Source organism: Mesocricetus auratus, unplaced genomic scaffold (genome assembly GCF_017639785.1).
Source record: "Mesocricetus auratus isolate SY011 unplaced genomic scaffold, BCM_Maur_2.0 Super-Scaffold_100022, whole genome shotgun sequence".
Classification (NCBI taxonomy): domain Eukaryota; kingdom Metazoa; phylum Chordata; class Mammalia; order Rodentia; family Cricetidae; genus Mesocricetus; species Mesocricetus auratus.
Window position 1 is genome coordinate 12,257,817 of NW_024429203.1, and position 12,178 is coordinate 12,269,994.

Sequence of the window (12,178 nt, forward strand, 5' to 3'; positions counted from 1 at the left end):
TGTGTAGCCCTGACTGGCCTGGAACTTGATGTGTAGACTAGGTTGGCCTCGGACAGAGTCATTGCTAATCTCCAAAATCAGAGGGAAAAGACCACTGACCCAAATTGTCAGGGGCAAATTAATCAAAGACAGCTTTTTTTTTAAATTCATGTCAGAAGTCAGCATTGGATGTGAGAAAAGGCAAGACTTTCATAGGTCAGGGTTAGGAGGTTTCCAAATGGGGAGAAATAGGTAAAGTTATAGGAACAGAACATAACAGGTGGTCAAAACAAGGGGAACCCCAACAGGTGGTTATAATAAAGTAGTCATGGGTAGCCATATAACCTTTTGAAAGAAAGGTAGGTTTGCAAGATGGTTTAAAAATTTTTTTTTGAACGAAAGACATGATTGCCATTCTTTGAGCAAGCAGAACAGAACCATTTGTAGTTAAGGTTACAGGTAGGGAATAGCTCAGTCCTGGAGAAACAGAGGTTTAATCATAAATAGGAATGGACATAGTTTGTCTGCACTATAAGATAGCTTGTAAGCCTAAGATGGAGGTAGGCTGGTTCTTCACCTCCTGCCTCTGCTTCCCAAGTGCTGGGACTAAAGGCATGCATGGCCATCAGATCCAGTTGCATAAGTATTCTTGTTGATAAGACAAAAACATCCTAAGGAAGGAAGGGCTTATTTTGACTTACCCTCATCATGAGGGCAGCAGCAGCAAGAGGCAGCTGGCACAGTCAGGAAGCTGAGGTGATCAGCTGTTCTCTCTTTTTTATTTAGTTAAGTCTGAAACACTAGCCCTTGGGATGGGGCCACCTACTTTTCTGGTAAATCTTCTCACCTCCACCTAATCTAGAAAATTCTCAGAGACTTGTCACTTATCCTGTCAAGTTCACAGCAATGCCCATCACAGAGTGTTTCTGGAAGTTATCTGATCCCTAGGTAAAATCATTGCGGATGGATGAGGAGGCCCAGAGCTCAACAGCTGAACGGCATCACCAGGAAGTGGCAGCACCATCACCAAGTGGAATCACTCGCCTCAGGAAGCAGCAGCAGTCTCTAACACAGACAGGAAGTGGCAGCACTCCAGCAACAGGAAGTGGCAGCACTCCGGCATCTGTACAGGAAGTGGTAACACTCCGGCATCTCTACTGGAAGTGGCAGCACTCCGGCATCTCTACAGGAAGTGGCAGCACTCCGGCATCAGAACAGGAAGTGGCAGCACTCCTGCATCTCTACAGGAAGTGGTAGCACTCCGGCATCTGTACAGGAAGTGGTAGCACTCCAGCATCAGAACAGGAAGTGGCAGCACCATATCAGGAAGTGGCAGTGTTAGACCTAGCTCATTAAGCACCAAGAGGACAGAGAGAGACAACACTTATGGATCCCAAATAATTTGAATAATTTACCACATAAGCAGGTTACTGATTGATGAGGGTTTGCAGGACTGTAATGATATTAATAGTCACATAAAGTACTAATTCTAGTAAAAGACTTCATGTATCTTCCTGTACATGATGGGTTCGAGTCTTACCAGGTAGCTGGGAATTAAGGTTTTGTTTTGTTTTGTGTTTTAGAGACAGGGTTTCTCTGTAGCTTTGGAGCCTGTCTTGGCACCCACTCTGTAGACCAGGCCAGCCTGGAACTCATGGAAATCTTCCTGCCTCTGCCTTCTGAGTGCTGGGATTAAAGGTGTGCGCACCACCACCTGGTTGAACAGAGATATATTTTAAATAGACAGGTGGTCTTCAAACACTCCAGAGAACTACAGAATATGGCATTTAAGATATCTTAATGCTATAAGGCTTTTTATGAGAATGAGTTATGTCTGTTTCTGGCAGCACCAATCTGCTTCAAAGAAGATGATGAACATCTAAGAATGAAGTTTTTGCCATGAAGTTCATGGCAAAAGCTAGCCTTTTGGTCAAAGAAACACCCCTTGCCTCAATTGCTGACAGTAGACTGTCTAAACTGAGCCAGAAGAATGAAAAAAAGTGACTGGCAAACTTTGTCAAGACAAGATAGTAGAGTCCTTCAAAATTCCCTGCTTCTCAAAAATGTTTGTCAGATATACTAGGCCTGAAGACCAAAGATAGATGCCCCAATGTTACAGAAGAACTTTGGATGACTGTCCAGGCAGCCAGATGTCCCTTTAGATAATATTTTATCATTCTGGGGTCTTTGATAGAGTTGAAGACTAGATGGCCATAGTTAAAATTTTCCTTAGTTTTGATAGAATGTAAATTAGGTATAAAACTTTAGACTCACCAAGATAGGATAGGTAATGGAATTTTTTTTGGTCAAATACAAATCAACTGGATATTGTAATTCTTGCTTATAATCTTTTTTTTGTTGTTGTTGTTGTTTTGAGACAGGATTTCTCTGTATTGTTTTAGAGGCTGTCCTGGAACTCACTCTGTAATCCCGAGTGCTGGGATTAAAGGCATGTGCCACCAGTGCCGGGCTTGATAATCGTTTTATCGTATACAATTTTACTATGTTAAAGTTAAGACCTTCCATTTTATTTAGACAAAATGGGAAAATTCTGTGGAATAATTCTTCTGTACCCAGTGAAAATGTATTGCTCTCATTGTTAATAAAAATCTAATTGGCAGATAGCTAGGCAGGATGTTGGGGACAGAGAGAAAACTGGGAACAAGAAAGGCAAAGTCAGAGTGGTCACCAGGAGGGAGACACAGAGGGAGAAAAACATGCTGGAGGACAGGAAAAGCCGTGAACTACTTGGCAATACATAGATTAATAGTAATGAGTTAATCTAAGTTGTAAGAGCTAGCTAGTAATAAGCCTGAGTTATCGGTCAAGCATTCATAATTAATATTAAGCCTCTTTGTGGTTATTTGGGAACAGCTACTGATACACAGAGAAACTCTGCCTATAAATGGTTCCCAATGTGAGATTGAACACATAACCCTGAGATTAAGAGTCTCTCTCTGAGCAGGAACAGCAGTGAGGTTTATAAGCACAAAAATCACAAACATGGGTTGCCAACTTACAGTTACAATTTCCACCAATCAAGATTTAGAGATTAGGGGCTTCCTTGAATGTTCCTGTCATTGTCAACCGATATATAGCATAAGCCTTTCAGTCCAGCCAATCAGATTCATTTGTTCCTTCTGTTGTTAGGATCAGCCATAATGTTTCTAGAAAACTAAAGATACATAGCCACTATTTGCATGGTTTAGGGAGGAGCTTGGTAAGCCATTAGAAAGTTCTCAGCCCCACCCAGAGCTTGGGAACCTGAACTTTATTTCACCTTGCAGGTAAAATGGAGTCTGAAGTCAAGATGGCAGTACTTAGGCCAAGGTGCTTCTGGCTGCTCCCTTCATCAATTAGACTGATTTCTTTCGAAGAAGGAAAGAAGACTGAGTTGATCTTAAAGGAATCTCTTCATTTGGAGTGATGATTTAGTTTTTGCAAAGTTTCTGAAGGCTCCACATTGTTCTCTGTAAGGTGTATATTTTGTGTTCTTCCTCGAATGACCATATTCTTTCTATTCCTTGGTTAACTGATTAATTCAGCCACTATGACTTAAACTCTGGCATAAACATTTCCAGATGGTGTGATTGTTGTTGTTTTTTTTTTTCTACTGGGAATGAAACCCAGGGCCTCCCACATACTAAGAACGGTTTTACTAGCAAGCCACACCCACAACCTCAACCATTGTGTATCCAGAATGCTCTGTAGATGCTAGAGTCTGGTCAAGGACAGTGCTTGCTTTCAAGTCAGATAAGGAAAGACCACCAAACAACAGAAAAGGCACAGCACATAAGCATTATGGGGTCAATGTTAGAGGCGAGAGGCAAGATAAATATTTGGGTAGAATGCTGAACCCCAATGTGATGCGTTAGAAGTTATTTTAAAAAATCAGTATAAGCTTCACATGGAACATTCACAAGTCTGGTAGCATTTTGCGTGCACACTTCTCCTGACTGACTATCTAATGTTAATTGGATGCTATCCCTGTTCCCTCCCATATGCACTCTGTAGATTTGACCTCAAAGTAGTCTTGACACAATATTCTTACTGTAGACTGAACAGGCTATGTGGTGAGTTTCCAAGCTTGTGGAGAAAGTTTCTTAAGCTTATTTTATGGAAGGAGCTCAGTTGTCCTGCCTCTACTACAGGTAGCCCATCCACAAACCAACTCCCCACCGAGTCACCTCCCAATCCTCTTGCTATTCTGTGATTACACCCTGGCTCTTCCCATCTCATGCTGTTCCAGGGACTTGACAGAACAGACTACACCCAGGCACCTTCAGGATTGTGACACTGGCCCATACACGCCAGGAAATTTGAACTGACAGAAGCCCCTGCCTTCTGCTGTTTCAAGAGTGGCTTAGTGGAGCAAGACACCAGCCCAGAGCCCTTGGCTGAGCTAGAGGTCTGCAACCCCTTCCCCAGAGATGGGAGCGCCTGGGGGCTGAGCGCCTTGGCAGCCATGACATTAAGCACTCAGGTGAGGCATTTTCCATCTGGCTAAAAAGCCCTCATTATATTGTCAAACAAGACTGCAATGAGCAGTAGGAACAAAGACAGACTCATGTTGAGTTGGGATGAGGGGCGGGGGGTGGGTGAGTGAACTGTTTGACTCTGAGGTAAATGTCTCTGATGCTGAGATGCCAGGCAGTGTTTTCGCAGATATAAGGACAGGGAGGGTACATGGAGGCTTTAGATGCCTCCTAGGCCTGGCCCGCCTGTGGCAGGGAGCAAAGAGGCCAAGGTAGCAACAACGCTCTATCCTGTGTAGAGTACTCCCTCCAAACAACGCTCTATCCTGTGTAGAGTACTCCCTCCAAACAACGCTCTATCCTGTGTAGAGTACTCCCTCCAAACAACGCTCTATCCTGTGTAGAGTACTCCCTCCACTGCTGTTCCAAAACTTCTTCCTGATTCTGGAGTCCCTAACTGCTTCTTTCTCACACCCCTCCCTCTGCAGATTTCCGGAAAAGTGCTCTCGCTGCTTCTATCTGTTGTTTTTAAGAAGATTTTTATTTACAAAATTTTTCTCCCCCTACAGCAATGGTGATTGAACACAGGCCCTTATGTATACTACACAGGGCAAATGACCCAACACTGGTCATATTCCCATATATTACCAGCCATTTTTATTACCTCTTATAATTTTAGGTTTCTTTCTTTCTCTCTTTGTTCCTTTTTTTCTTTCTCTCTCTCTCTTTCTTTTTTAATCCCAAGTAGGCCTAGAACTTGTGATCCTCCTGCCTCCGACTCCCAAATGCTGGGGTGACAAATTTTGCCAGTGAGTCTAGCTTAAAATAACCTTTAAAACCCTTTCTGGATAGGCCGGGCAATGGTGGTGCACGCCTTTAATCCCAGCACTCGGGAGGCAGAGGCAGGCGGATCTTTGTGAGTTCAAGGCCGGGCTGGACCGATAGCCTCCAAAACAATACAGAGAAACCCTGTCTCGTAAAAACCAAAAAAACAAAAACAAAAACAAAAAACAAACAAACAAACAAAAAACCCAACAAAACAAACCCTTTCTAGATAGAGTAAATTTAGCATTAGTTCTTTAGTCCTGAGGATGCTCAAAAGCTGTGTACATTTCAATGCTACTGAAATGGGATCGTATAGGATGGTTGTAAACCCTGTGAAAACCCCTCCAGATGATTATGCCAGGGTTTTTTTTTGGCAGAGAATATTTGAATTTTAGACAGTTTAGAGCGAATGTTTGGAAAGTGAATCTTCTTTTTTATTTTAAATCAATATTGGGAATTGAACTTAGAGCCTATTACATGCTAGTCTAGTGCACTATCACTAAGCTACAATTCCAGCCCAAAGTCAATGGATTCCTTCCTTTCTCTTCCTCCTTCCTTTTTTAGCAAACTGGGTGATTGAATCTAGGACTTCATGCATGGCAAAGCAATGCATCCTATCTCTGAGCTACAACACCTGCCCTGTGATTTCCCCCACTCCCTTTTTAACCACCGACTACTGTACTAATTTTACTTTCCATCAGTAGAGTGCGCTTCTCACGCAGAACTCCTAATGGCTTTGTTCCTTTGTTTCATGCTTGTGTCTCTGGTGGAGTGTGTGACTGGAGACCCTATTCTTTGAGTCAGGCTCTCTCCATCACACCCAGACCTCACTGGATACTCCCCTAGTCAGCTTGCTCCATAGAGCCCCGGTACCTTCCCAGGCATCTCCCCCATCAAGGCTCTCCTAACTGGCTTTTTTTTTTTCCCGAGACATGGTTTCTTTGTGGCTTTGGAGACTGCCCTGGAACTAGCTCTTGTTCTAGAACAGGCTGGTCTAGAACTCACAAAGATCCTTTGCCTCCCGAGTGCTGGGATTAAAGGCATGTGCCACCACCGCCCGGCTCTCCTAGCTGTTTTAATGGTAAGTTCTTCTCTGTAGCAGTGAACTTTTGAGACAGTCCTAATGTGTAGCCCTGGTTGGCCGAGAACTCACAGAGGTCCACCTATCTCTGCCTCCTAGCAATTGGAACTAAAGGCTTCCTCCGCCATGCACAGCAGCTTTGGATTTTGAAGTAACCTGTGTGGGGGTGCTGTTCCTCCACTCAGAACCCAGCTCTGGATTGTACATTCACACCCTTGTCCCTCTGGCTTCTTCAGAATCCCTACTGATGGTGCAGCCTCCTCCAACCGCAGTGATTGGCTCATATATGGCCACACGTGTTCTACACTGGGCCAATCATCTGGATACAGGTACCTCCTTCTCGCCTGTGCAGTAAGGGACTCCTGGAACCACCACAGCTGTTTTGTGATTATGAGAGAAGTTAATCTGAGGATGAAGTACAATGCCAACATGGACACGAAAGAAGAGATTTGCAGGAAAAGAACACAGACCGATCACGCTTAACCTCATTAGTGATGTCAGCCCCAGTCTGGTATTGTGTCAATCCCTCTGAATTCGGTTGTCTGTACCTGGTAACACAAAGAGTTATTGACCAATATAACTTCTCTCTTACTGGTAGATTAATGTCGTTTCCCTATACATAACTCATAACTCAAAACACAAAGATGAAAATGAAAACAGCTACAATTTTGACAAACAGGATAATAGCCATGAGCACTTTGGTGTTCCTTTTTCTTGGGCAGGATGTAGAAATTAAGATTTACTGTACTGAATATTTTTATTGTGTGAAATTTCATGTGTCCCAATGGGATCATTAAAAATGATTTCCAAAATGACATTGTACTTTGACTATTGACTACAGTTGTTTTCATAGCTGGTATGACCCCACTGCTTTATCTTGTGTATTACATTGTCATCTCTCACAGTTTTACCACTTGTAGTGGGTTTTGGGTTTTTTTTTTTGCTGTTATTTGTTTGTCTTTCCTTTCTTTCCTCCTCTTTGTCCTCTTCCTCTCCTTCTCTTCTCCTCCTCTTCCTTCTTGATAAGATTTTACTCTGTAGCCCTGGCTAGCATGAAGGGAAGGGAAGAGATCCCCGCAGGACCATGCTGGTATGTTTAGGGAGCTGGTGCGTGGAGGAGCTGTGAGGTAGGTATGTCCTTTCTCTGCAGAGGGAAAGCTATGTGTGAAGAAAATCTTTAAGGCTACTGTCGATGGAATTTGGAGAGAAATAGTAAGGGACAGGAGAGAAGGAGGACCACCACAGAAAGGACGTTAGGGGTCACAGTAAGAATTTGGATCCCTCCCTTTTTGAAGAAAAATAAGATGCCAAGGAGTTTTAATCTAGAGGGCAAATAGTAAAGATGTCAGGTTTGCAAAGCTTGACAGGCCAGCAGGCTGCAGGGGACTTCAGCAGCCTGGCTGTCACTGGTGCTCATGGAGGTGGGCAGATGCAAAGGAGTTTCTGAGCAGGGTTGAGTGTGGAGTCATGTGAGAGGATCCCCTGAGTGTCTGCCTCTGTTCACGGATGGGTGCTGTGTTTCTAGGGAAAGGATCACGGGAGCCCCAGGGAAGGGGCATGATGGATGCTGTGTACCCGGGTAGAGGACCATGGACGTCCCAGTGAGAGAGAGGACATGAAGCATGGACATAGGCTGTATGGCCGGGAGTTCATGAGAAAGTCTTAGCTAGCGAGGCACAATTGGAAGCCTCTCCAGAATAGATGGAATCCACAGTCATAGCCCAAAGGAGGGAGAGTAAGAGGATCTGAACCACCCTTCACAGAAGGTCCAGTAGAGCACCACATCTCCTGACTGTCTAGAGTGGGTGACATTCCTGAGGACACTCACAGGGACGTCAGAGAAAAGGAGAGATTGTGGTGGCACTGCATCCAACCCAAAGAAAAGGAGCCTTTAAAAAAGTTAGAACTACTGTCTAGTACCAGTGGAGTGTGCTAATGTTAGGACAAAAATGCCTGACAGATTTTTGTAGCATTAGTGCCTTCAATTTAGTAAGAACTATTCCACAGGCGCAATTTACAATTGTGGTGTAAGGATGGCTGTGGAGACAGGTTTGATGGGAAACTTCTCAGTATTTTGCTGGGAGAGGGAAGAGTAAGCAAAGGGTTCTCAACTTTGTCTGATACTATTCTGTGCCAGACCAATGACACTGGAATCTCTCAGCATTAGAGCTAGGCATTGAGATTAATCATATAGTTTCCAGGTGATATCAATATATAACCATGAACCACCAGAGCATAGGGAACTGAGCCACACACAAACACAGTCATGTCTGTGAGGGCTGGTTTAGGCCCTCTATGGATGATAAGACCTTTGGATACATGCCTTTATGAAGTTGTAAGGTATTTGCATATGGATATCTTTCCACACACTTCAAGTCATCTCTAGACTACTTATGAGACCCGTATGTAATATAAGCATCATTATACTGTACTGTTTAAAGAATTGTGATGAGAAAAAGGTCTCCACACGTTCAGTATAGATGCAGTTTTCTTTTTAAATATTTTTGCTCAGTGGTTGATTGACTTCACAGATGCAGAAGCCAGAGAAGTAGTAGGCAGACTGTATGCTTTAAGGACTAGAGAGGGTTGCACACTGTTCGCAAGAAGTATCTACATGAAAGTGAAGAGCAGGCACAGTTGATTCTGTCAAACTGAAGAAGATAATAATCAATTCTCAGTGGAGAAAGGAGTGGCTTGAGAAGGGAACATCTCATTTGAAACTCAGCTATTGGCTGTTTTACATCATTGAAAACACCTTTTTTTTTTTTTTTTTTTTTTTTGGTTTTTATGAGACAAGGTTTCTCTGTGTTGTTTTGGAGGCTGTCGGTCCAGCCCAGCCTCGAACTCACAGAGATCCGCCTGCCTCTGCTTCCCGAGTGCTGGGATTAAAGGTGTGCGCCACCACCGCCCGGCGAAAACACCTTTTTTAAAGGTGCTGTTCCTTAATAATCCAAAGTGAAGAGTAAAGTTGCCTTAAGAATACTTACTTATTTTTATTTACATTTGTGTTCCTGCGTGAGCCTATATGCACTGTGTACATGCAGAGGCCAGAAAGTGTAGTATCCCCTGGAACTGGAGAATCAAACTGGGACCCTCTGCAAGATAGGAAGTTCTCTTAACGGCTGAGCCATCTCTCAAGCCCTAAAGTTGCCCTTTTAAAAGAATTAACTCATTTAAAGACAGACTCTCATCTGCAGTCTAGACTGGTCTGGAACTCACTGTGGTGCCTGGGCTAGCCCCTTGCCTCAGCACCTCAAGCCCTGGGAAGGCAGGCATGTACTGCCATGCTTGACTAACTACTGCTGCCTTCACAAGCAATTCCTGTAGAGGCTGAGGTTCTTGAGTCTCGCTACTTTACCACGTTCCTCTTTCTGAGTTTTTGATCCAAGCGGTAGCTGGGCAATAATGTTTACCCTCTTCATTATCGCTGTTCAAACCACTTCTGACATTTGCAGCTCATGTACCCACGGCACTACTCAGGTGCAATTCCACAGGCAGTTCCTGGAGGCCCTTGCTGCCTGCCCCTGTTCCTGCCTCCAGGCTTCCTCATTCTCGGACTGGGTAACCTATCTCATGATAGGTACTCTTGTCTCCTGAACACTTACACAGCTGAGGGTGTCTTCCTATCACCTCAATTGAAGGAAGGCACCCATGTGCTCACACTTGTCTGACTTCCGCGTTCTTTCTCCAAAACTGCTCTGCCAATATTCCTCCCTGTCCCACTGTAGGTAACACAGATTCCTACCTGCGTGCCCATTGAACCTTTCTCTGTCAGCCTTTGCAGCGACTTTTCAGAATGAGGCAGCTTGTGGACAATTGTGTCTGGGGTGTGGTGAGCAGCTTTGGCCTCAGCCTCCTCCCCTGATGTGGGATTCGGGTGTTCCTCCTATTCCAGCCTTTCTGGTTTGTCCTCGAGATCGCCAGTGAGCGGATACAAGGCCTGCGCTTGTAACCTGCACCTCTAACACGAGTGTTCCGTGTTTTTACCATGGCTCCCTCCTGGAAGAGCTTTTGTGTTTATTCTTCAGTGCCCCCTTGCTTTGTCTGTTATTTCAGTTTTCTATGTTGCTCTTCTACTGTAGCTTTTATTCCTTTGAAATAACTCACTATCTTATTTCCTTCTTCTCCATCTCCCCAGCCCCACTTCCCTCCCTTCCCCCTCTCGCCCTCTCCCACCTCTTCTGGCGTTCATCTGGCATCATTATCATTCTCTTAGTCTGTGATTATCCACTCCTACCACCATCGGGTCCATGAGCTACCAAACAAGATGCTGGGCAGTAATCACAGTGTGTGGGCTTCCTGTGTGCACTGTGCACACCCTTGGATGGCTTGAATCCCCTCTGCTCTCATCAGGCACACATCGGGCTCATGTACACTGAGTTAATTCCCAGCATCTGGGGCTTCTTATCTGACTTGTCTCCAGCAGACTTATCTCTGTGTGTTGCCTTTAATGCTTTCCCTTTCTGGGAGGCAACGCACCCACTTTGTCCACTTTTAGTTGAGATTTCCAGATGGCCGCCTGACCACAGAACTGTGTGAATCAGAGGGTTCACTGAATGGTCCCGATCCTGCATCCCAAAGCAGAGCGGAGTGGGAACAGGTTGCAGATTTGCCTTGTCCCCACATCCTGGACAGCTTCATTCATTCAAGTTTGTGGGGGCTTCCTTTCAGATTCTGTCAATACTATTAGAACTTGGCCCCTGCAAATGTTCGTCTTTGCCTGTTTTAAGAAGAATGTTTGAGAGCAGTCTAAGTTTTAGATAGCTAAGATCCAGGCCAGATGCCGATTCTTGGTCGCATTTTAAAACATGTGTAGTGGTGCCATAAAAGCAAACTCTAAATAGGTCAAGTGAGAGCTTCTAGAACAGCTGAGGAAAGGGTGAGTAGGGGAACCACGCAGCAGTGTTGCAGACTGGTGTTTGTGGGATTGATGAGCCAATCAGCCTCAGGTCCACTACTAGGGTGGGGATGTAAGGATGAGGGAAAGGCTAGCTGTAGATGGTAAAGGAAAGATGGAGACTTAGGATAGTGTCAGGAGGGCAGTTTCAGTCCATACTGAATGCCTCTGCTTATTCATACAGCATCTTAAGTAAACAAACCAAAGGTGGGGACACTGGCAGAAGACTTCTATTATTATGTGTAAAGGACAAATGGCAATTACTTCCCTTAATCCTAAAGACACTCCTTAGCTGCATGTACTGCTTGGCCATCAGGTGTTTTATAGCTGCAGCACCTAGCCTTCAGGATGAGCCTAAGTCTGTTGTTATTTAGATAGGAGCTATTCACCACCGAGGCCAGGACGTGCTGCAGTCATTAAGCTATTAGCTTAAAGACAATAGGACTGATTTTGAGCTCTCTAAACTCCTGGCAAGATGGAATGCACTTCCATATATGGGTCCTGACACAGCCGGTGCTTTGTGGCTGTGTGGTGGCTCTCCCACACTGCCCTCCCCTTGGACTGAATGTTGCTTTTTGCTGCACTTGGAAGGGCTCCTACAAGCCTTAACTCCCTTCATCCTTAGTTACATAGATCTATTCCTTTGAACTGTGCTGGGATTACCTACATCCCCTAAAATGGGCCCATTCCCTTCTGATAGTGTTTTAATCTGCTTACAAGTCAATGCTGTGGAGCTCAATGACACATACATTAAAAACATCTCTGAATATTCATAGAGCATGGGAGTAGAAGATCATGAAGGGGAGGAAGAAATAAAGGGGGAAGGGAAAAGAGAGCGTAATAGGATGGAGAAGGACAGAACTGCATATTTCCTCTCATATGCTGAAAAATAAAGGTATATTATATATGTGCACACATGTG

General features: G+C 44.4%; 1 long non-coding RNA gene across 1 annotated transcript; it reads left to right on the plus strand.

The window, feature by feature from the left end:
* Positions 1–835: 835 nt before the first annotated feature.
* LOC106022365 lies at positions 836–7,172 on the plus strand. Its single transcript, XR_005870427.1, has 4 exons — positions 836–1,522; positions 3,267–3,456; positions 4,229–4,462; positions 6,597–7,172. It is a non-coding gene; the product is annotated as an uncharacterized LOC106022365 (long non-coding RNA).
* The last annotated feature ends 5,006 nt before the right edge of the window (positions 7,173–12,178 follow it).